Source organism: Myxine glutinosa, chromosome 1 (genome assembly GCF_964187855.1).
Source record: "Myxine glutinosa chromosome 1, kmMyxGlut1.1, whole genome shotgun sequence".
NCBI classification, from domain to species: Eukaryota; Metazoa; Chordata; class Myxini; order Myxiniformes; family Myxinidae; genus Myxine; species Myxine glutinosa.
The window spans coordinates 439,987,751-440,011,491 of record NC_136261.1 but is presented as its reverse complement, the minus strand read 5'-3'; the positions used below and the strand labels follow the sequence as shown (position 1 = coordinate 440,011,491).

Below are 23,741 nucleotides of genomic sequence, written 5' to 3'. Positions count from 1 at the left end.
ATTGACACGACAAGGAATTTCAGGAAGGAAGTTGGGGATTGAAAGATGTGGATTTGCTGTGAATTAACGGGATGGAAAAGATCAAGGTTTTGGATGGGTGAAGATAAGCGATGGTGATGAACAGCTGTTTTAAAGACCTGGAGAGAGGAGTTGGATTGAAGAGAGTGAGGGGGTTTGTTCCAGAGGCGAGAAAAATGAGGAATGAAAGAGTGAAGGTGAGCATAGAGTCTTGATTTTGGCAGTTCACCAGAAGAGGGTTGCTGACAGTTGTTGTGCATCCTGCAGGAATATGTGGGGAATAGAGCACAGACAGAGCAGGGGGAGCTAGGCCAGAGAGAAGTGGGAAGAAGACAGAAAGACCACCAACCTGCCTGTGGTGAGAGAGTGAAAGGCCCTCAGAATCAGCTTCATGGCGGGAGATACCAACGATTCTGAAAGCTTTGGTTTCGACACCATGAAGCTGAGCTAGGTGTGAGGCAGGAGCACCAGCTTAGAGGGGAGAGCAGTACTCCATCAAGCAGCGGATTAGCACTTTGTGTGTGGTGAGGAGCTCAGGTGTGCCAAAGAAGGACTTCACACGACAAAGGATGCCCAGTCTGCGATTGGCTTTGGAGGCCAGCTTGGAAATGTGGTTTTCCCAGGAAAGAGCATGGCAGATAGTGAGACCCAGAGGACGAGGGACAGATTGAGTGAGAGGTTGAGTGAGTGGATTGTTGAGAAAGTAGGGGGGAGGGTTGTCCGTTCGGTCTTTTCGGAGAGATATTGTGAGAGTTTGAGATTTGTCAGGATTGAAAGACATGTTCCACTTGTTTGCCCAGTCTGTGATTTTGTCCAGGTCTGCAGAGAGTGAGGAGGCTGAAGACTGCTGATCTGAGGGATGAGAGATGGAATGGCAGAGGGTGCAGCCATCAGCAAAAAGATAAAAATCTTCCATAGAGTCGGAGAGATTATTGATGAAGACCAGAAAAAGCACAGGGCCCAGAATACTGCCTTGGGGAACTCCAGCCTGAACAGGAAGGGGAGACTAGAAAAATCCATTCAGGGACACACGTTGACGACAATCAGATAGGAAGTCCGCAAGACATGCGTGGAGATTTCCATGGATACCATAGGAGGAGAGTTTGGTGAGCAGAGCGGGGTGCCAGACCGTATCGAAGGCATGTGATATGTCAAGGGAGACAGCTCTAATTTGCTGATTGACATTGAGGACCTCCATTTATTGTTGAGACAGCAGAAGCAGCATGTCCAGTGTAGAGTGACCTGGTCTGAAACCAAATTGATGAGCAGAGATCAAGCCATTGGAGAAGAGGAAAGATTTGATATCCGAAGCAAAGATGCATTCCATAACCTTGCTGATAATTGGGAGCAGGCTGATTGGTCTGTTGTTGGAAGGATCTGTTTTTGCACATTTTTGTGTAAAGTGGGAACGTTGGCTGATCTCCAAGCTGATGGCAGATGACTTTGAGCAAAAGAGAGGATGAAGAGAACATAGAGAGGGTGTGACAGACTGGCAGAGCAGGATTTTCGGACACATGGGCTGATGCCGTCCGGTGCAGTTGCAGAATCAGAGTCGAGGCTTGACAGAAACTTCTCCACATTATCAGGAGAGAAGGACACAGAGTCCAGAAGTAGCTCGGTACAATTGGGTACGGTGGGTGCAGAGAGAGACTGGTTTGGGACACAAGATTTTGAGGCAAACCCAGTGTGGATGCATTCAGATTTTTCATGTGTGGAGTCAGCTGTGTAGCCATTTGAGGTAAAGGAGAAGATGGAGGGGAAGAAACACCAGAAACAGATTTGACAAGACGCCACTAGGATTTGGAAGAGGGAGACAGGTTTGAGAGTTCAGTCTTGAGACAAAAACAACAACAACAACAGGCATTTTAAGGCCATTTTCCCTGTCAGAGCGAGGGTTAACCTTGCGGGCCCCGTGCCAATCTTTTCTATTTTGGCCTATTTTCTACATCTCCCCCTTGTTAACCCCCCTGCTCGCATTTCTTCTTCTATTAACTTTAGCCAAGTCTTTCTCGGTCTTCCCCATCCTCTACTCCCTTCTACATTATTTTCCATCACTCTTCTCAACCAGTCAATTTCATCGTTCCTCAACATATGACCAAACCATCTCAACCTGTTTCTCTTCACAGCATCCATCACAGGCTCTATTCCCATCATCTTTTGCAATTCATCATTTGTCTTCCTCTTTCTCTCAATGACACTCCACACATCCACCGAACCATTCGCATTTCCACCCTTTCCAGCCTTTGTTGCTGCTCTACGTTCATTACCCATGTATCGCTCCCATAAATCATAACACTTCTCACACATGCAGCATACACCTTTCCCTTCAGCTTCAACGACACTCCCCTCCTCGTCAGCATGTGGTCTTATCTCGTCTCGTCAATCTTGAGAGTCGAGAGTTATTGTTTCCTGGCTCACCTGAGGGTGGACACACACTTGTTCTGGGCTTTGTGAAAGGAAATGAGATTGCTTACCTTTGGATTTGCCTTCCACGAGGTGAAGGTAAGTTGTTTCAGGCCAACTGTCTCACCACAAGATTCCGTGTACCATGGACGAGAAGAAGGGTATGACAACTGAAGACGAGATGGGATAAATCTGTGCATGAGAGAGAGCAATTTACTTTGGAAGAATTTCCAGGATGAGTTGATTTCAGAGGCAGTTGAGATGGTAGACCAGTCCAGATGATTGAGGGCTGCTTCAAGACCGTGCCAGTTGGCATGAGTGAAATGACAGACTAGTCGACGTTGAGGAGGCTCTCTGAGAATGGCCAGAGAGATGTCCACTTTAACAAGCATATGGTCAGATGAACCGATTGGAGCAGAAGAAGAGCAGCAGACATGTGCAGGGAAGTTTGTCATAACCAAGTCCAGAATAGAAGATGTTCCGTTGACTGAGATCCGGGTCGGGAAATTGACAGATTGTGTCAGTCCGAGTTGGTCGCAGAAGTCCTTTGCTGAGGTGCCATGGCTGGTGAGAGAGGTACCCACACCCAGCCAGCTGGCATGATGACAGACGAAATCACCACATATGAGGAAGAGAGAGTTGGGATGAGTTGATAGAAGTTGGTCCATATTGTCAGACAACGAAATGTAAATGGAGTCATCACTGTTTGGTGGATGGTACAATACACATATGAAGAAAAGGTCGGAGCGAAGGGGAAACCATAGCTCGAGGTACTCCTTTGGGTGAGGTTGAGAGAGGGCAGTGCAAAGAGATTGAGGAAGAAATTTGTGAAGAAAAGTGTGTTATTGAAATTTACTGTGGAAAGAAAAGTGTTATTTATAAAGTGTGTTATTGTAATTTACTGTGTAAAGAAAAGTGTTATTTATAAAGAGTGTTCGGTGTTGCACTCGCTGCTTTGTGAAGGAAACTGTCACCGTGTAACATTTTAACTCATTCAGTTTCATGTTATCAGATGTCCAATTCTGAAAAGAAAGTAAGGATTTCTGCATCTGTGACTGTTGAGTCTCTTTCCAACTTTCAACAAGGGTAAGATCATCCACATGTTTAAAATACGGGATGGGACTTTTCCTCATTTTGGACCGAAATCATTTATCATTACAAAAACCATTTTGGTTATGGAGATTCAGACGCATCAGTGATCGACGCGCCCACAGATAAATGATGCAACCAGCAGCCGAGTGGCTGCACACGAACCACCCACCACCATGCATGCTGTCTTTGTTTTATGATGGACTTAACCTGGGAAGTTATGAATGGTTTATCCGCAGGCACGGATCGATGCTTTGTGTCCGCAGGCCCGGATCGATGCTCTGTGTCCGCAGGCCCGGATCGATGCTCTGTGTCCGCAGGCCCGGATCGATGCTCTGTGTCCGCAGGCCCGGATCGATGCTCTGTGTCCGCAGGCCCGGATCGGTGCTCTGTGTCCGCAGGCCCGGATCGATGCTCTGTGTCCGCAGGCACGGATCGATGCTTTGTGTCCGCAGGCCCGGATCGATGCTCTGTGCCCGCAGGCCCGGATCGATGCTCTGTGTCCGCAGGCCCAGATCGATGCTCTGTGTCCGCAGGCCCGGAACGATGCTCTGTGTCCGCAGGCCCGGATCGGTGCTCTGTGTCCGCAGGCCTGGATCGATGCTCTGTGACCGCAGGCCCGGATCGATGCTCTGTGTCCGCAGGCCCGTATCGATGCTCTGTGTCCGCAGGCCCGAATCGATGCTTTGTGTCCTCAAGCCCAGATCGATGCTTTGTGTCCGCAGGCCCGGATCGATGCTTTGTGTCCGCAGGCCCGGATCGATGCTTTGTGTCCGCAAGCCCGGATCGATGCTTTGTGTCCGCAAGCCCCGAATCGATGCTTTGTGTCCGCAGGCCCAGACCAGGGATCACAATGATGGGACAAAACAGAACAAAGGCCTTTCACTCACTCACCGCAGGCAGGTAGGTGGTCTTTCTGTCTTCTACCGACTCCTCTCCGGCCTTGCTCCCCCAGCTCTCTCTGTGCTCTGTCCCCCAAATATTCCTACAGGTCGCACAAGATCTGCCAGCCACCCTCTGATGGTTAAACTGCCGAAATCTCGGCTCTCTGCTCACCTTCACTCTTTTATTCCTCTTTTCTCCCGCCTCTGGAACAAACTCCCACACTCACTTCAATCACACTCCTCCCTCCAGGTCTTCAAAACAGCTGTTCACCACCATCTCTTATCTTCCCCCATCCAAAACCTTGATCTTTTCTACCCCCACTAATTCACCCCAGATCCACCTTGTTTGAAATTCCAACTTCTTTCCTGGAAGTCTTGGCAGTGTCCATATGTCTTATACCTCTCCCACCCCCCCCCCCCTTCCCATGCCTCCCCCCCCAAAGCCCTCTCCCTCCCACAGTTCTCTCGATGTCTCCATGTCTCTCGGTCCCTGCTCTCAAATGTTGTTTGTGTCCTTCCCCCTCTCTCCCCATCTTGTCTACCACTCCCGATGTTATTTGTTTTGTGTGTCTGTTTGTCTTTCTGTGTGATTAATGTTCGCTCTTTCACGAGCCTCGATCTTGTATACAAAAAAAAAAAAAAAAAAAAAAAAAAAAACCAAGAAGTCAAATGAGACAAACCGATGCTACGTTCCTGAGCTTGTCTCGTCCGCCACGTGCAGGCGCCTCCATTACCATTACCCTTGTGATTGAGAGAGACTAATGGCAGTGGTAACCTGTATTAATGAGAAGGTAGACGAGGTACAAGCGGAACTCTGAGAAGGTGATGGGCAGCGAATGACGTCATGTTTATAAGCACAACGCGAATCTCACAGCCGAGGAGGAGAAAAACGTTCCGTCTTTACTAATTGAATTGAAGACAATCTTCAATCTGGGGAGAAATGTGATTTATGAACGATACGTGTTCGGCAGGTGTAAGGAAGAAGAAGAAGAATCGATTGATAATCTTGTTTCGCGTCAAAGAGAGAAAGCAGCATCTTGTGAATATCGATTATTGAAAGAGGAGCTGAAGAGAGACAAAATCGTTCTCGTCGTCATGAGCGTACATGGCGTCACCTCCTGGGGTAACGTGATTTACCTGTAAACAGGGCGATTGAGACATGTCAAGTGGAGGAGGTCACGGACATGCGGATCAGAACAATGGAGCACGTGGACGGACAACCGTGACACATGTAAATACTGTGGTAATGCAAACACACGAGGAAGAAAACACTGTCCGACCTATGGTAAAACATGCAGATCATGTGGCAGAGCTAATCACTTTACCATGGTATGCTTTAAGGAAGATGTCTTGTACAAACTACAAAGGCACGGGCATTCACACTTGTAGATGCACCCGACACCTTTCCGCAATGCAAGGTAGATGCGGAGAGCAGTTACATGACAACATTCTGGATCCCCTGGGGCAGGTAACGGTGGCTCAAACTGCCTTGTGGAGTCTCCGTAGCACCAGAGGTGTACCAACGCAAGCAGCATGAGCGATTGGTGGAGTAGAGCTGATTGTAGATGACATCCTAATGGTTGGCTGCAGAGACAAGGATGATGAGGCAGACAGTGACCATGATGCAAAGTTACTGGTGTTGATGGACCGCTGCAGACAGGGAAAACTAAGACTTGGTCTGAAGAAGCTACAGTTCAAAGTGACAAAGGTCCGTTTCCATGGATACATAATGTCTTCAAATGACCTGAAAGCTTATCCTGAAAAGGTGAGGGACAACCTGGAAATGTCACACCCAACATACGTAAAGGTGGTCCATCATTTCATCAGCTTTGTGACCTCCCTTGCCAAATTCATGCCACGCCTCAAATTCATGCCCGTTTTTGACCCGTTGAGGAGACTGCTGGACAAAGATACGATATGGCATTGCTACCGAAACACGATGCTGCCGTGGAGGAAATAATGTGCTTGGTCACCACTGTGCCTGTATTGATGTACTATGACATCTCAAAGCCAGTCACTATACAAAGTGACTCTAGGCAAAATGGGCTTGTGTGCTGTCTCATGCAAGAGGGACAACCAGGTGCATTTGCATCAAGGGCACTAACGCTGATGGAGAAAAACTATATACAGATCGAAAAAGAATGTCTGATCATTGTGTTTGCCTATCACCACTTCCACCACGACCTGTATGTCGAGGAAGTTATCACGGCAGAGACTGATCACAAGCCGCTCATTGCCATTTTCAGCAAGGGCCTCCTAAGCGCACTTAAGTGACTCCAGAGCATGCTGCTCACATTACAAAACTACAGCCTCAGGGTTGTGCACAAGCCTGGGCCTACAATGCACATGAGTGACATGCTCAGCCGTGCAACAGCAGCAGCAGGACTCCAAATGCGGAACATGAGCGACACTCAGTTTGTAAAATGCAAAAGGAGCAGTTTGATATGGATTATATCAATCAGGCAGATTACCTGAACGTCACTGATTGACGCCTGCTTCAGATCAGACAACACACAGACAGAAACTAAAACTTGCAAGCACTAAAAGTTGTCTTGCCAGGATGGCCTGACCAGAGAGAGAGAAGACATCTCTTGCTGCTAGAGATTACTGGCGATGCAGAGAACAAATCAGTGTGCAGAATGGCGTGCTGATCAAAGGTCAGAGAGTTATCATACCAAAGGTACCATGCCCAGAGATGCTGACATGAATCCACTCCAGCCACATTGGAGGGGAAGCAGCACCAGACAAGCTCATGATACTCTCTACTGGCCAAATTTGCAAACAAAGAAGGAAGACTTTGTCAGTAAACGTTCAGTGTGCAATGAATATGCACATGAGCAGCAGAAGGAGACTATGATGTCGCACGAGTTGCCCACACGGCCCTGGCAAATTTATCAGCATGGACTTATTCAAGAACACTGGCAAAGATTTCCTCCTGATGGTCATCACTACTCTCACCTCTGGGAAATTGAGCTTCTCCCAGATTTGTCTGCTGAGACAACATCCGGTGATGCAAGGCGCAGTTTGCACGTCACGGTCAACCGGACCGTGTGATCTCTGACAATGGGCCTCAATTTGCAGGTGAGCAATTCAGACTCTGCAATTGCAGGTGAGCAATTTGAGCATCTCACCACTCCATCACACCCAAAAGCCAATGGGAAAGCTGAGTCAGTCATCAAATTCGTAAAGAACCTGTGCAAGAAAGCTACATGTGATGGCAATGACCCCTGGAAGGCCATACTCCAGTGGAGGAACACACCGTGGAGAACAAGGATGGCAGCCCAGTGCAGCGCTTGATGTGTAGAAGGTTGAAGACGCCTTTACCTAAGATTTATGGCATGATATTTCAAAAGGTTGGGGAAAGCGTATGAGAACATTTGGTGGATTAGTGGGTTGGTTGACAACAACAAGCAGATTCCATTTTGGTTCAGGTCCGAATCCAGATGCTGCCTATCAGTGGGATCCAAAACGTAAACACTTCACGTAGCGGAGGTATGTTCTACAGAGTGCTGTTCTTTCCTTATTCCGACGATTTCAAACAAACTTTAAACCTGAGGTTCTTAGCAAAGGCCCAACAAACGGAATTGAACTTCTCTGAACAGCTGTGGTTTGCTTGGAACAAAAGTGAAAAGTCCATGTTTCCTCCCACAATCAAACTGTAATGGTCTATTTTGTATGTAACACAATCTGCTCCCTTCCAGGTACTTGATCTTTACACTCATCAATGGGATCTTGAACCCTTTACTTTGTGATCAACAGCGACCATCTTTATCCACATTTCCCACTCACCAGATAATGTTTTTTTCACGGCCCATACTCCAGGGCGCACTTCGTGCACCCGGAAATTGTCTTGAAACGCAAGGTTCGTATTTTGTGAGTTTTAATCGAGAAAACCCAAGAGCAGAACAAAAGGCCACCACGTTGCTGCAGTGAAGCCCAGAATGGTGTTTGTGACATCATAGGCATTGTTGTCTTGGTAACCACATTCAGCAATATAAACAAACAGCTTTTATTGTTAATTGTGTCCTTTTGTCATTACCTGCACCACCTAAGGTGATGCTTTAATTGCTGCTTTAATTCCCTTTTCTTTAATTGTTGTGTTGCCTGTTTACATCTCTTTGCAATAATTGTTGTGTTACCTGTTTGCAGATCTCTTTGCAATAATTGTTGTGTTACCTGTTTGCAGATCTCTTTGCAATAATTGTTGTGTTACCTGTTTTCGTCTCTTTGCAAAATGTGAATGAATGAATGTCTAATGGTGTCCATTTCATATAGTTTCAGGAAACCTATTAAGGAGGTGACATGTTGGATGATGTACGAACGAGGTAACGACCTTCTACTGATTATCGCCGTTACATCACATGTCAGAAGTTACCCCTGAGACGGTTCAAAACGTTACCCTTAATGGGATCCCAGCACTCTCTTGTGCGGTGGAGAAAAGAACTGATGATGTAGCATTTAGTGTGAGGGAAGAATTGAATGAAGAAGAAGAACAATTAATTGAGAAGGCACCTGCATGTCATGTCACATGTGGAAATTTTGAAAAGGTGAAATCATCACATGTCCAACACACGTGACAAAAATGCACAAAAAACGAACTCTGGGATCATCAGGTGAAGATCCACCTTGGGTCATCCGCCACTAAATCCATAGACCATAGAAATCAGTGCTTCGTTTGTGTGAAGGAACGAGACAGCACAGGTGAACATCAACTACTACCTGTGAGTATGAAGGATCATCGACTAAAAGTGATATGGGAGTAAGAAAAGGTACTCAGTGATGATGATATGGCACACCGTATCCAGGTATATGGTAACAATTGTATTAACATGATTGATGATGACTTCAGGTATGACAAGTCCTGTTTGTGTACAAATATGACAAAGTTTTACCTGCAGATGAAACACACCTGCGATCCATTACATTATGATGCTCTGCAGTGGTTCACCTCTATGGTAACCCTCTATGGTTCACCTCTATGGTAACCGTTCACCTTTTGCAAAGATGGTAACTTATCTGAAGATCCAAACAGTATCATCTTTCTGAGTTAACTTCACCACAAATACAGGTGCTGGTTATCCGTACCTGGTATAGTGAATACCACTTTACACAGGTGCTACATTCTCAAAAAGGAATGAAGAATACTCCGCAGACCGTGGATCAAAGGTCATGATAGTCCCACAAAAATGTAAATCTTCTATAATTTGTTCATCAGATATGTCAACAAGTTATCTTCTATCAAAGGTTACCTGCCTGAAGAAACGTGCAGAGGAGAGTGGTGACGAATCCACAACCACAGGTGCTCATCCTGGAAAGAACGTTATCTTCCACCATTCTGCTAAATCATTCCGGAATGATGTGAAGGACACCTGTGAGAAACTGAGAAGAAGAAGAATCCAGAAGGTGATCCGTCGCTGTTTATTCATCGCTATGTTTCTGCACGTGAATGTGTACCTGTGTCCCTCTACAATCACGTGACCTGGATGGTGACTGATGCAACTCCAGAGATGAATGAGTCAGACTTAAAAGTGAAACTGAGTGAGAGAAATCGGGAAGAAGTGCTGAATATGGATCAAGGTATTTGTGCACCTGTAGCAGGTATCCCCACTGGCATTTCACACCTTAAACAAACCAGGAGTAAAGAAGAAGTTATAATATTGATCCGTTTTATCAATATCATCAGGTATCAAATAGCCAGAGATGTATCGCTTCCATGTCACGGACTAGTGAGGAGGACCAGGAACAAGGTGAGCTCTTGATTCCCACAAACCTTAAAGGTGGAAAATTCGCTCAAAATGCCATTGATAACCTGGACTTCCGTGTACACACACTGGAAGGTTCAACAATGCGTGGCACCACCCACAACATCTACCAACATTCAGGTAACGATGATGAGGTGTTGAAAGCTTTTACATTAAGACCATGAACCAAAACACCTGGAAGAGCTCCATGGCCAGGAATTCAGCACTTCCAGACTAAGGTGAGTGGTCTAAACTTGAGAGATCGACAGCAAAGTTGTTCCTTGTGCGGCCGGAAACTTATACAAGAACCAAGAGCGACCAAGTTGTCTTGTGTCCATCAAAATGGTCCTCGTACTAAAAAGGTGTGTGGAAGGTGAAAGAGCTGGCAGGTGGGAACAGTACCTTGAGGTATAAACATGCTGCCATACCTGATATCTACGAGGCACAGTAAACACGTGGCAGGTATCCCACAATACCTGATGGTGATGAAGAAGCATCCACCACGAGATACAGGTACAGAATTCCAACAGGTCCATTTCACTGTGAGTGAAACTCGCGGTAAGTTCAATGGTGTTTGGACCGACGAGGCTTCAGAACAGAACCAAATATGGTGTTTAATCATGGATTCTTCTTCTTCTTTTGAATGCGGCACAAGGTGTCGGGGTGGCGTCACTGACTGAGTGCATTGGTGTGACGTAGATGACCAATGACCTGTGCAGGTTACGGTGGATTTGTTCTGTAATTTGTTCAGGATGCCGGCGACAGCTCACCTGCTCTTCACGAAGGACACCTTCGGTTCTTCAACGTTCACCAACTAATGTCGGTGAACGGGATTCCCGTTTAACGTTCATCCGAGGGACGGCACTCGCATTGATAGATCATGCTACCGGTGAAACACCGTGATGAGCCCCCTACCGCGCATTGATGGATCATCCTACCTGTGAAACACCGTGATGAGCCCCCTACCGCGCATTGATGGATCCTCCTACCTGTGAAACACCGTGATGAGCCCCATACCGTGCATTGATGGATCATCCTACCTGTGAAGCACCGGGATGAGCCCCCTACCGTGCATTGATGGATCATCCTACCTGTGAAACACCATGATGAGCCCTGTACCGCGCATTGATGGATCATCCTACCTGTGAAACACCGTGATGAGCCCCGTGCCGCGCATTGATAAATCATCCTCCATGTGAAACACCATGATGAGCCCTGTACCGCGCATTGATGGATCATCCTACCTGTGAAACACTGTGATGAGCCCCGTGCCGCGCATTGATAAATCATCCTCCATGTGAAACACCATGATGAGCCCTGTACCGTGCATTGATGGATCATCCTACCTGTGAAACACTGTGATGAGCCCCGTGCCGCGCATTGATAAATCATCCTCCATGTGAAACACCATGATGAGCCCTGTACCGTGCATTGATGGATCATCCTACCTGTGAAACACTGTGATGAGCCCTGTACCGCGCATTGATAAATCATCCTCCATGTGAAACACCATGATGAGCCCTGTACCGCGCATTGATGGATCATCATACCTGTGAAACACCCTTGTTTTCAATTCCACTGTACATTGTTCCCTATTGTGACGTCACAAAGCACGTTTCGTACATGTTTTATAGCAGGTATTTCACTCACGAGTCACGATACAAACGTAACACCTGGGAAGATTCGTCATACAGGTTGTAATATCAACATTCAATGGCGTCGACGTGTAAAATATAAAAGAGAAGTGAACTAGTGAATGTTTAACATGAAGGTGTTTCCTGTTCTTTGTTTAAATATCCGGAGATAGCAAGAACGAAGTCCTCACTTCCCAAAGTTGTGGGGTCGAGTTTCCCCCAATTGGAGAAATTCGAGGGTGAACTCCAACCTGCCCCTCCCGGAGTGCAATGTCGCCCTGAGAGCAGCATCTGGATGATCACGGTTTACCTCCCGCCAGGTGAATATGAATTGTTTATCTCAGTACTTGATGTGACGCCATCTCTGGAATTTCCATTCACTTGATGACGCTAAAAGAACTTAGTGACGTCACTATACCGGTTATTAAATGATGATTTCATCGCTGTGTTTTGATTGGATGGAAGAGATTTCCACCAAGATTAAAAGATTAAAACCTCCGTGGGAAACAATGAGAACCTGAAGTTTCGGGTGTGAACCCTTCATCGGACCAAAAGAGATATTAACACCGGAAAGGTCACCTGGTCATGTTTCCATCGGTGTAATTAGCGACACCTGATGAACGTTCTGTTAATTCCATCCAGGGTTCCACATTCCACCTGTGATCCGATCCAAACCCACTCTCACCCTAGTTATGGACCTTATGCATATGACGTCACACATCCTTAGATATAGAAGTGCCGGGTGAAGGTGCCCCCATTCACCAAGGGAAAGAAGCAGCTTGGAAAAGTAGAAGTTGACTGGAGCAGCGAACTTTCTTGTGTTCGGATCCATGTTGAACGGGCAATTGGAATGGTGAAGCAAAAATATACTGTACTCCAAAATCGCATTCCCATCACACTGATAAATGATGGGACATCGCCAGAAGCGGCTGTGGACAAAATCGTACAAGTTGCGTGTGCTCCCGTAAATCTTTGTCCAGGAGTAGTTCCTACGGACTGATTATCATGGAAGTGTTATTTTATGGATCAACAGCATTGCCTTATTAGTGATTCACATTGTTAAATACGCACATGAAACAAAACAAAATGACAAGTAATATGAAGTTGCAGCAGTTTTATTGTCACAGTTGTGTCAGCTTCAAAACATGTGTACACGTATCATGTGCAGCTTCAAAACATGTGTACCCGTATCATGTGCAGCCTCAAAACATGTGTACACGTATCATGTGCAGCTTCAAAACATGTGTACACGTATCATGTGCAGCTTCAAAACATGTGTACACGTATCATGTGCAGCTTCCAAACATGTGTACACGTATCATGTGCAGCTTCATTTATTGTTCACAGAAAATATGTCGTGTATAAATTTCTACAGAAACATTTCAAACTTTACTATATCCATTGTTACTTCACCAAAAAATAATTTTCATGATTCATTCACCATGTGGAATTAGTGAAAAAGACTTCAACATTTGCTTCTTGGATAATAAATGTTGTTTCAATTCGGGCGTTCGGGGCAGCGGCGCAGGCCAGGCAGCCATAGCTGAGCGGCGCAGGCCAGGCAGCCATAGCTGAGCGGCGCAGGCCAGGCAGCCATAGCTGAGCGGCGCAGGCCAGGCAGACATAGCTGAGCGGCGCAGGGCAGGCAGCCATAGCTGAGCGGCGCAGGCCAGGCTGCCATAGCTGAGCGGCGCAGGCCAGGCAGCCATAGCTGAGCGGCGCAGGCCAGGCAGCCATAGCTGAGCGGCGCAGGCAGCCATAGCTGAGCGTCGCAGTTGACTCACACATGAACGCGTCGTCAGGGCCTTTGCTTGCCCTCTAAGATGGCGTCGCGATTGGTTGTTTGGTGCTTCGTGATGTCAATGCATGAGGTCAATTGCAATTAAGTGAGCCGTGACGTCACGTTCTCGCGAAAACCCGATTTCGAGCGTGAGGAGCCATATAATGTATGCATGTTGCGGGGCCGGCGCGCTATCTTGGGAAATACGGGTCTGTGAGGGTCGCCAATCGCCATTGGTATCTACGTTCGCGCACGGTTCTCTCCCACAAAACTGCGTTTAGTTTATCCAAATCCAACCAGCCGTTCCAATGAGATGAGTAGTTTTGTGTGCCGTGCCGTCATGAATCCAATCGGCTGGATATTTATTCATTTATTGAAACGAAGACGTTCTTTGTCTAGTTCGTGTGAAGCAACCAGAAGGCCGAGAGAGCTGCGGGTGGTCTCGTTAGTTAGGCCTGGATCCTATTCCGTTTGTCATGAAGTTGTAAGTGTCTGTGATAATCTGGTGGATTGGGAGAAGAGATCGTGGGAGACCATCGGCATGGATTCAAGCGCTTCCGCGTTAGCCGTTTAGCCCAGCTGTGAATGCGCCGATTTGAATAACACCATACAGCCCATATGCGCATGCGCGACTTTCATACACATGCACCGTGTCATCCCGCACACGAAGATTGGTCCAGGGGTGTCGTCATTTGCGCATTTGCGCGCTTTTTTCAGCATTCAAATGTTTCGGCAATCGCCTGTTAGACGACTTGCGCACGCGCAGTGTTGACGCGATCGACGCGATGGAATGTTTGACGGTACGGCGAGGCGATCTCGAGAACGAAATGGCAGTCTTGAAGAACTTAATTATTTTCAGAATAAATACATTTTAGAATAACTTATTAAGCTTGTGTTCATTATTTACAAAAAGGCCGACCTGTCCCATTGGCTGTCTTTAATTTCTCTCTGGACGGCGCCACGGCAGATCAGGAGGACCGCAAGGCATGAGGACGCAAAAACAACACCTTTATATGTGCAATCCATGCTTCTCGAAAAAAAAAACCAAAAAAAAAAACCGCATCGCCGCATCAATTCTGGAACTTTGGTCTGACCAGAGACCAGCAATATATATTTTTCGGCCAAAGCACATTTTCGACATTTGACTCTACTACACAACATGAATGTCTCAACAAACATATAAGAAATAATTTTTATCATGTTTTAAAGCTATCTACGCTATTTCTAAAGCACTTCCGGTCATATGGATTCGCACTTTCGGTCAAGTTGGCGGCCATTTTGAAAATCGCCCAAAAACTCCATTTAACGGGAAATTTTGAGATGGCGCTATATCAGATATTTACCACAACAATCAGTTCTAAAATTCCTGAAAATTTGCTGCTTTTAACAGAAAGTGAACAATTTAGGCAAAAATCTGCACATATCTGCCCCACTACAATTGGTAAACGAGATCTTGTCTCCCACGAGGAATGTCTTGGGGGTTGTCGGTGGAATCTTTCGCTCATTACAATTTACCTGGACCTTGATACAGTGTTCGTTCGTTTACAAAGAACAACTGTTCGATTTGAACACCTGGAAGCACCTGCACAGGTAAGAAAAGGGGAATGGTGTGAAGTAGAGCAATGGGAATGTCATGTACTTCACCTGGACATTTACCCTCATGGCTAAAATGATCCTTCTTTACCGACGATCTTGAACATGTCCAGGTTCGAATCCAGACCCAGGTATAAACTGCCGTCCAGGTGTTTCACGGTGTGGGAATAATTTGTGTTCTCCTAAAATTAATTTCGAGTAATTGCGAAAGAAGTAAACAAAACCGAATACCTGTATCGATTATTATGAATGTTTAATTGTCCTGGAAAGATGATTTTACCTTCAAGTGAAATTACCTTCAGTACAAGAACTCCATGTTTTAAATAACCAAAAAGACCTGTTCAGAGATTGTACCAAAGAAGGTATTTTATCTCTCCTAAGGGAATTTGCTCATTCTGGGTTATGATTACCTGGACTCCGCTTCGACCATTAAACGGCCACCAACATGGTGTCACCTGCTGCAAAATATATCCACACCTGCTTTGCATTTCTCAAATCTGCTTCTCACCTGAAATATGTTTCTCTCTCTCTTTTCCAGACTAATTAATTTTCCTTTGTTGTGAAACTTTGTTTTTTCCCAAATGTTGCTCGAGAATTCTCACCTTTGTGAAATTCCCTGCTATCTGATCCGGACTCGAATATAACTTCACACCTGTTACACATCAATGTTCCCACCTTATTCAAAATGAGAATATCTAGCGAGGGCTTCGGGGGTCGAGCACAAGGGTCTTCATGTGCCTTGTCGTGTTGAACTTCTCTGTGCAGGTAAAACCTGTGCTTAATTTGTTGATGTAGCTGGTTACCTGTGCTTAATTACTGATATAAATGGTTACCTGTGGTTTATTCACTGATGTAGCTGGTTACCTGTGCTTAACTAGATGGTATTCATCGAATACTTGCCCTGCGCAGTGAACTTGGTGCGAGGCAACTCCTCTGTTTTTCTTTGATCCAATATGGCTGCCAGACCACGTGAGTGATGACGTCATAAATTTATATTCTCAAATATATAATTGTTGCGTAGATAACGGTGAATAAATTTCAAACTGATCAGAATAAGCATTTACCCTGTCGAATTATGACGTCATAATTAAGGAAGCCATTACGTCATCGTTAACCACACCTATTCCCCATGTGCAGTTCTTCACAATGAGCCTCATTTCAACATTTTCCGTGGAGCAGTTTTGGAGATATGCAGTTGCAACGTTTTTCGGTTTTTCCAAGATGGCACCTGTACCACGTGACCTATGACGTCATAATGATGACGCAGTCCTGTCCCCTCTGCAAACAAGTGGGGTCGTCGTGCTGATTACAGTCATTTCCTCGGTGAATGTCCTTGTGTCCCCAAACAAGATTGGTGGACATTGCTGGAGCCATGGGTCTGCACATCGGAGGAGTCGGACAAGTACGGCAGATATGTGACATATTTGGGAGAATTGTGCCTGTGATGATACAAGCACGAGAGTTGGCACACAGTTAGAGTATGCCCTGTGGAATATATTTGGCTATAGGGCCATCGCAGATTTGTCCTGTGACAACAATGGCGGCCATTTTTCAAAAAAGGACAAATCTGCGATGGCCCGATAGCCAAATATCTTCCTCAGGACATACTCTGACTGTATGACAAATGCCATGGTTGTATCATCAAAGGCACAATTCCTGCACCTATCTGCCATACCAGACGACAAGTCAGGAGACTTAACATGTGCTCACGTGGACAAGAGTGTTAACGACAAAAATACCCAGAATCACCCACCACCCCAGGTGTTCAGGTTCGCCAGTCTCCGTATGTAGGCCTTCCATGGCCACCACACAACCCATGGGGCAGAATAGTCCCTGAGGCTGGAGATGAGTGTACCCCATGATGTCCTCACATACACCTGACTCAGTGGTAAAGTTATTTGACATTTATTTGAAGTGTTCACTGTATTTGAAATTACAATTTACCCCAAAGTGTTTGGGTTTTCATGTTATTATTTTGTGATTTATTCCTGGTTTATAATGGGGATTTTCAGGGTTTGTTCCACCTGTGCTCTCAAGGTGTTGGTACCTGATGTCTGTGACCTCCAACATCTTAAGTGATCATGATCTTGAAGTGTTGTACTCAGCTCCAATATCAGTAGCCAGGTACTCTCACCTTCTTTCCGCAGGTATACATCGAGAACCAGCTTTCCGCAGGTAAAGAAGAGGTCACGCCAGTAGGTGTATTACATCGTCGGGTGGGGGCGGGTACGGGGTTACCGTGCAGGGGTTTGGTGTGGATCAGGTGTTGACTGAGTGCATGGCTGTGACGATGATGACCAATGACCTGTGCAGGTTAATGTGGATTTGTTCTGTAATTTGTTCAGGATGCCGGCGATAGCTCGCCTGCTCTTCACGAAGGACACCGTGGGATCTTTAACGTTCACCAACTAATGTCGGGAGACGGGATGCCCGTTTAACGTCCATCCGAGGGACGGTACTCGCATTGATAGATCATTGTACCTGTGAAACACCTAGATGAGAGGTTGTTATTGACGTCACTATACCGGTTATTACATCGCGTTTTTATCGCTGTGTTTTGATTGGATCGAAGAGATTTCCACGAAGATTAAGAGATTAAAACCTCCGTGTGAAACAATGAGAACCTGACGTTTCGGGTGTGAACCCTTCATCGGACCAAACGAGACAGTAACACGCAAAAGGTGACCTGGCCATGTTTCCAACGGTGTGATTAGCGATACCTGATGAACGTTCTGTTAATTCCATCAATAGAACCACATTCTACCTCTGATCCGATCCAAACCCACTCTCACCTTCACGATTAACGCTCGTGCACCATTCCAGGTAAACACAAAGGGTTTCATCTACCTGGAGGGACTTTCTTTACTCAAACATCCCATTCAATCACACGTTTGAAGAAGAAGAATCCGTATTGTATGGTGAGGAGAGTGAAGAATTCGGGTTAAAGTTCATTTCACATTAAATAAGATAAACAATGAACTTATTTCATTATATAAACTTATTATAATATAAACATTAATCAGTAATCACATCGTCATGAACAGGTAAATGATTTGATTGATTTGAAACAAAAATAACCAGATCAGTTCGTGATGAAAGTTTATTTCACCAAATGTACAAAATGAACGGAACCATCATCATCCCAAACCCCAAGAGCGGGTTTAACGGGGTCCATGAAGTTCCCCCTGAACACGTGCAGAACCCGCGAGTCCCCAAAACACGTCAACTCTACCGCCTCACAATCCAAGAAGAACCCAAACCGTTCATGATCCCCCGGGAAGGACAGGTCGGTAAATTGTTTGTTGTGATGTGCGGAGAATTTGTTATTATGTTTCCGTAAACGCCAAGACTCGGGATTCTCTCCCAACCCGTTTCTCCCCATTTTCTCCCCATGGAGTACAAACAGATTCTGATTCTACAACAACAACTCGACCTCACATCGACCTCCCAGTAATAACGACCTGAGGAGAAACGATCACAGGAAACAACTTGATCCCAACAATCAAACCGATCAGGATGTTCTGGGTACTGATTCCAGGTCCTGGTTCAAGTCGCAGTACGAGATCCCCGGAGATCTTGATCAATCGATGTGCAGAGTTTGGGTCCAGACTCGGGGTCCTTCCATCTGCGGATACGACACGCGGTCGCAGACATTGTCAGACAAACGGACAAAACACAAACACATTTATCTCTTTTTATGAACTTTGGGAATCACATTTATCACAAATACTTATTACAACAACTAGTGAAGTACCCGTACTACGCATGGGTGGGAGGCCATAAGCAAACAGACAATACAGAAACGGCGAATGCCAAAGCATGAAACCAATAAATTCCACATTCTTGTAGCACCTTCAGTCGCACGTCAGACAGGAACAGCAAGTTCGTGAAGGACTTCCACGAAAAACGTACCCGTTCACAAACAATAGTGTATGTGTGTTCCATACCCAGTCAGTGGGGAATCTGCATGTGGCGATCTGCGAATTTCACGTTTAGAAAGTAGAAACCATCACGGCATTTCGTCATTCACTTGAACTCGATATCTCTTTTTTCATTCCAAACAGCATTACTCCAATCACAAATTAAATAACATTAATATAAAAAACTTTCAACAGCATTCGTGACGAACAAATATATAAACCCTGATGTGAAGTTCCGTATGGTTGGGTGAACACAATTACGAATTCAAAACCGTAATTGTATTCACTCGATTCCAATCATCAATTGATACTTTGACAAACGATTAACACGATTAACGTTTTACGAGTTAACATTACAAATGATTGACGGTTGTATTTGGATATTATCAAACCCACGCATTGCCGTCATCTGTCCACTTCCGCATTCGCCGCAGGTTCATAATTCTCATCAAAATCTAAACAGTATCTTACTATAATTCACCAAATATCCGTCCGTCCGTTTGAAGGTACCACAAAAACAGCTCAACCGATCGCAACGATATTTTGGGTGGGCATTCCTGGGACCCCTTGGAGTAAAATAGGCTGTATTGTTTTTCCAATTTTCCAGTTTTTCCAAACACGATGGAATAATATTTACCGATATGAACAGTGATATGGCTTTTGTTGAAATTCTACAAATGCTGTTTATTCTACGTACCAGGAGAGAGTAGATCGACTCCTGACGAACTCTTCCGATATAAACGTGCGGCTCCGAAGTAACATGGCAGCGTGTGCAAAGCGACTGAGAAACAGGTGTAGCGGCCACTTCCGTGTTACAGATTTGGCACACACCTTTCACACATAAACGTGTGACTGAGAAAGATGTGTAGCGGCCACTTCCGTTTTGCAGAATTCAATCTTTTTTCAAAATGGGCGCCATGTACTGTTTAGATTTTGATGATTTGCATGTGACATGATTCAACAGATGTTTATATGAATCATTTAAAATAAAAAAGCCTTCAATTTCTGATATTTTGCCTTTTCATTTGGGCTTCCTAATTGAAGCCCCACCCATAGGGCGGGTACCGTTGCTAGTTTGTAGAATATCAATAAAAGCCACATCACTGTTCATATCTGTAAATATTCCATTGTGTTTGGAAAGCTTGGAAAAACTGGAAAAACAATATGGCCTATTTTACTCCAGGGAATCTCAGGATTGCCTACCCAAAATATTGTTGCGATCGGTTCAGCCGTTTTTGCGGTACCTTTGAACGGACAGACGGACGGACATTTGGTGAATTATAGTAAGATTGTTTTTATTTATTTACTTCACCACCAACAACTTTATTATCCTGCTCTTGCGAAGCGAAAAGCGGGGTTAAGCATTCAGTTATATACGTGTCTGCATTTCAGTAAAGTAAAGTGTGTGCCGTGTCTGCATTTTAAAAATTATTTTTCTCGGCAACCATTGGTCCGATTGACATGAAATTTTCACCAAAGGAGGGCCTCCTCCTGTAGAATATTTTATTGATTATGACGTCATAGCTCACCTGATACAGGTGCCATCTTGGAAAAACGACACACCTGTATATCTCCCAAACCACTCAATGGGAAAAAATGGAAACATGCCTCATTGTCAAGTACCCACCATGGGGAATAAGATATCTTATTACAAGAGAGCAAACGTATATAGGTTATGTCGCTATGTTTGTCACTATGTTTACATGCGACGAAAATGTCTTCTTCTTCTTCTTCTTCTTCTTCAAATAACATTAAAACCCTCTTAAAATTACGTTTACACTGCTGAAACCCATCAGACCTTTGACAACCCTTTAAATCCCCCAAGACCCTTAAGACCACCAAGACCCCTGAAGACCCAAATCACCCTTGAAGACCCCAAATACCCCGAAGACCCAAAACACCCTGAAGCCCCAAAACACCCCGAAGACACAAAACACACAGCAAACCCGAAACCTTCTGCCGACTCCTCTCCGGCCTTGCCCCCCCCCCCCAGCTCCCTCTGGGTTCTGCCCCCAAATATTCCTACAGGTCGCACAAGATCTGCCTGCAACCCTCTTATGGTTAAACTGCCAAAATAAAGACTCTCTGCTCACCTTCCCTCCTTCATTCCTCTTTTCTCCCGCCTCTGGAACAAACTCCCCCACTCCCTTCAATCCCACTCCTCCCTCCAGGTCTTTAAAACAGCTGTTCACCACCATCTCTTATCTTCCCCCATCCAAAACCTTGATCTTTTCTACCCCTGCTAATTTCACCCCAAATCCACTTTTTTGAAATACCAACTTCTTTCCTGGAAGTCCTTGGTGTCCTTGTGTTTTACACTTCTCCCACCCCCCCCCCCCCCCTTCCCACGCCTCCTCCCCCCAAGCCTTCTCCATCCCACACATCTCCCGATGTCCCTGCTCTCAAATGTTGTGTTTGTGTGCTTCCCCTTCTCTCCCCATCTTGTCTACCGCTCCCTCTTTTTATGTATTTTGTTTGTCTGTTTGATTTGTTTGTGTGATAAATGTTAGCTCTTTCACGAGCCTCGATTCTGTATTTTAAAAAACCAAAAAAAACCCCCCAAAACACCCCGAAGACCCAAAAGACCCCTAAGACCAAAAAGACCCCGAAGACCAAAAAGACCCCGAAGACCCAAAAGACCCCGAAGACCAAAAATATCCCAAAGATCAAAAAGACCCAAAGACCCTTAAAGACTAAGAAGAACCAAAAAACCTTTGAGACCCAAAATACACTGAAGACCCAAAAGCCTCTGAAGACACCAAAGACCCAAAAGACCCTGAAGACCCAAAACACCTCAAAGTTCCAAAATACCCTTAAAGGCCCAGTGGATCAAAAAGACCCTGAAGACCCAAATGGCCCTGAAGACCCAAAACACCATATGCCTACCCCTCTGAAAGGTCAAAGATGCTTATCCCTTTGAAACGACGTGTTGTGAGGCGAGCGGAGTACACCGAGTCACGCTAGTGTTGATAATTATGTCATCGGTGCCTTAATTATGACCTCATAATTCGACAAGTACAACACTTGCTCTGATCAGTATGAAAAAAAAAATTCCTCTGCAACTGTTTCAGGCACGAAATTTTCAGAATATGAGCGGCTCCTTCTGTGGAATTTAAAAAATGATAATTACGACGTCATATGTCACGTGGTACAGGCGCCATCTTGGAAAAATCGAAAAAAGGTTGCACCTCCATATATCTGAAACCACTCCACGGAAAAAAACTGAAACATGGCTCATTGTCACCGACTCTCCATGGGGAATAAGATATGTTCGTGATGATGTCATCGTTTCCTTCGTTATGACGTCCTAATTGGACAAATACAACACTTAATCCATCCAATCATTATTTTATTTTTTTATTTCTAAATAACTCATTCTAAATAACTCCATGTGGGGAATAAGTATTGTTAACGATGATGTCATTGGTGCCATAATTATGACATTGTAGCGGCTCCCGCTGGGTTTTCACAATCGCCTTGCACCTATCAAGGACGCGGAGCGATCACCATGCCGGGCTCGTCCAGGACGCCCGGGCAGGCTCGCCCTCAACTTGCCAGGCCGCAGCCAGGACGCTGGGCCACGCCCCCTCTCGCCTTTCCTGGGCAAACGCTCCGGGATAATATGTATATATATTGCTGCCCGATAAACGGGCTTTTCAGAGTGCCTGAGTGTTTGGTTTGAATAAAGCAACTCGGATGAATTCCAGCTTTTTGTCGCGTCCATTCTTCCGATCGACGTGGGAGCCCCAGCTCCTTCATTGGTGACCTACCGACATGGACACGGCAGTCGCCCTTAAACTGCCTACCTTCTGGGAGGCTCACGCAGCGGATTGGTTCGCACAGGCGGATTCCCTGTTCGCCCTGCGAGGCATCACGGCCGACGACACCCGCTTCCACCATGTGGTAGCAGCGCTCGGTTCGGCCACCGCGGCCCGCGCCCTGAGCCTCCTCGAGAGCCCGCCAGCCGCTGACAAATACGGCGCGATTAAGAAGCTTCTCCTCGACGCTTTCGCCCTCCCATCGGCGGAACGCGCACGGCGCCTGCTCGACCTGCCCGAGCTCGGCGACACGCGCCCTTCCGAGTGAATGGACTACATGCTTTCACTGCTCGGCGAGCACTCTCCGGCATTCCTGTTCCGGGAGCTGTTCCTCCGTCAGCTGCCTAACCCGGTACGCCTCGCCCTGGCAAGCACGACGATCACAGATCCGCGGGCCCTTGCCAGAGAAGCCGACAAGATCTCCGCCGCAGGTCAGCGCATCGCAGCGGCGACATGGGACCCACCGCCGTCCGACACAACACCCATGGCGCCCGAGCACCCGGCACGGTCGACGACCGAACTGCCGACGCAATTGGCGGCCACTACACCGAGCCGACCACCTCCAGCACGATGACCAGGGCCTCCACCTGACCAAGCATGGTGTTACTATCATGCCAGGTTCGGACAGAAGGCCCGGACATGCCGACCCCCGTGCACCTTCGGCAGGCCGGGAAACGGCCGGGCCGGCGTTCATTACCAGCCATGAGCGCCGGCCACACGGGCAACTTACTGTTCATCACGGATAAAGCGTCCGGACGGCGCTTCCTGTGCGACACCGGCGCCCAAGTGAGCATCATACCCGCCTCTGACCAGGACAGGCAATCCGCGGTTTGCGGCCCCTCCTTGGTTGCGGCCAACGGA

At 46.2% G+C, this 23,741-nt stretch overlaps 1 protein-coding gene across 1 annotated transcript in view; it reads right to left on the bottom strand.

Annotated features, from left to right (window-relative positions):
- LOC144889679 (E3 ubiquitin/ISG15 ligase TRIM25-like) overlaps window positions 1–23,741 on the bottom strand; it is an 875,104-nt gene that overhangs the window by 545,374 nt on the left and 305,989 nt on the right. The gene's annotated exons all lie outside the window — the stretch shown is intronic.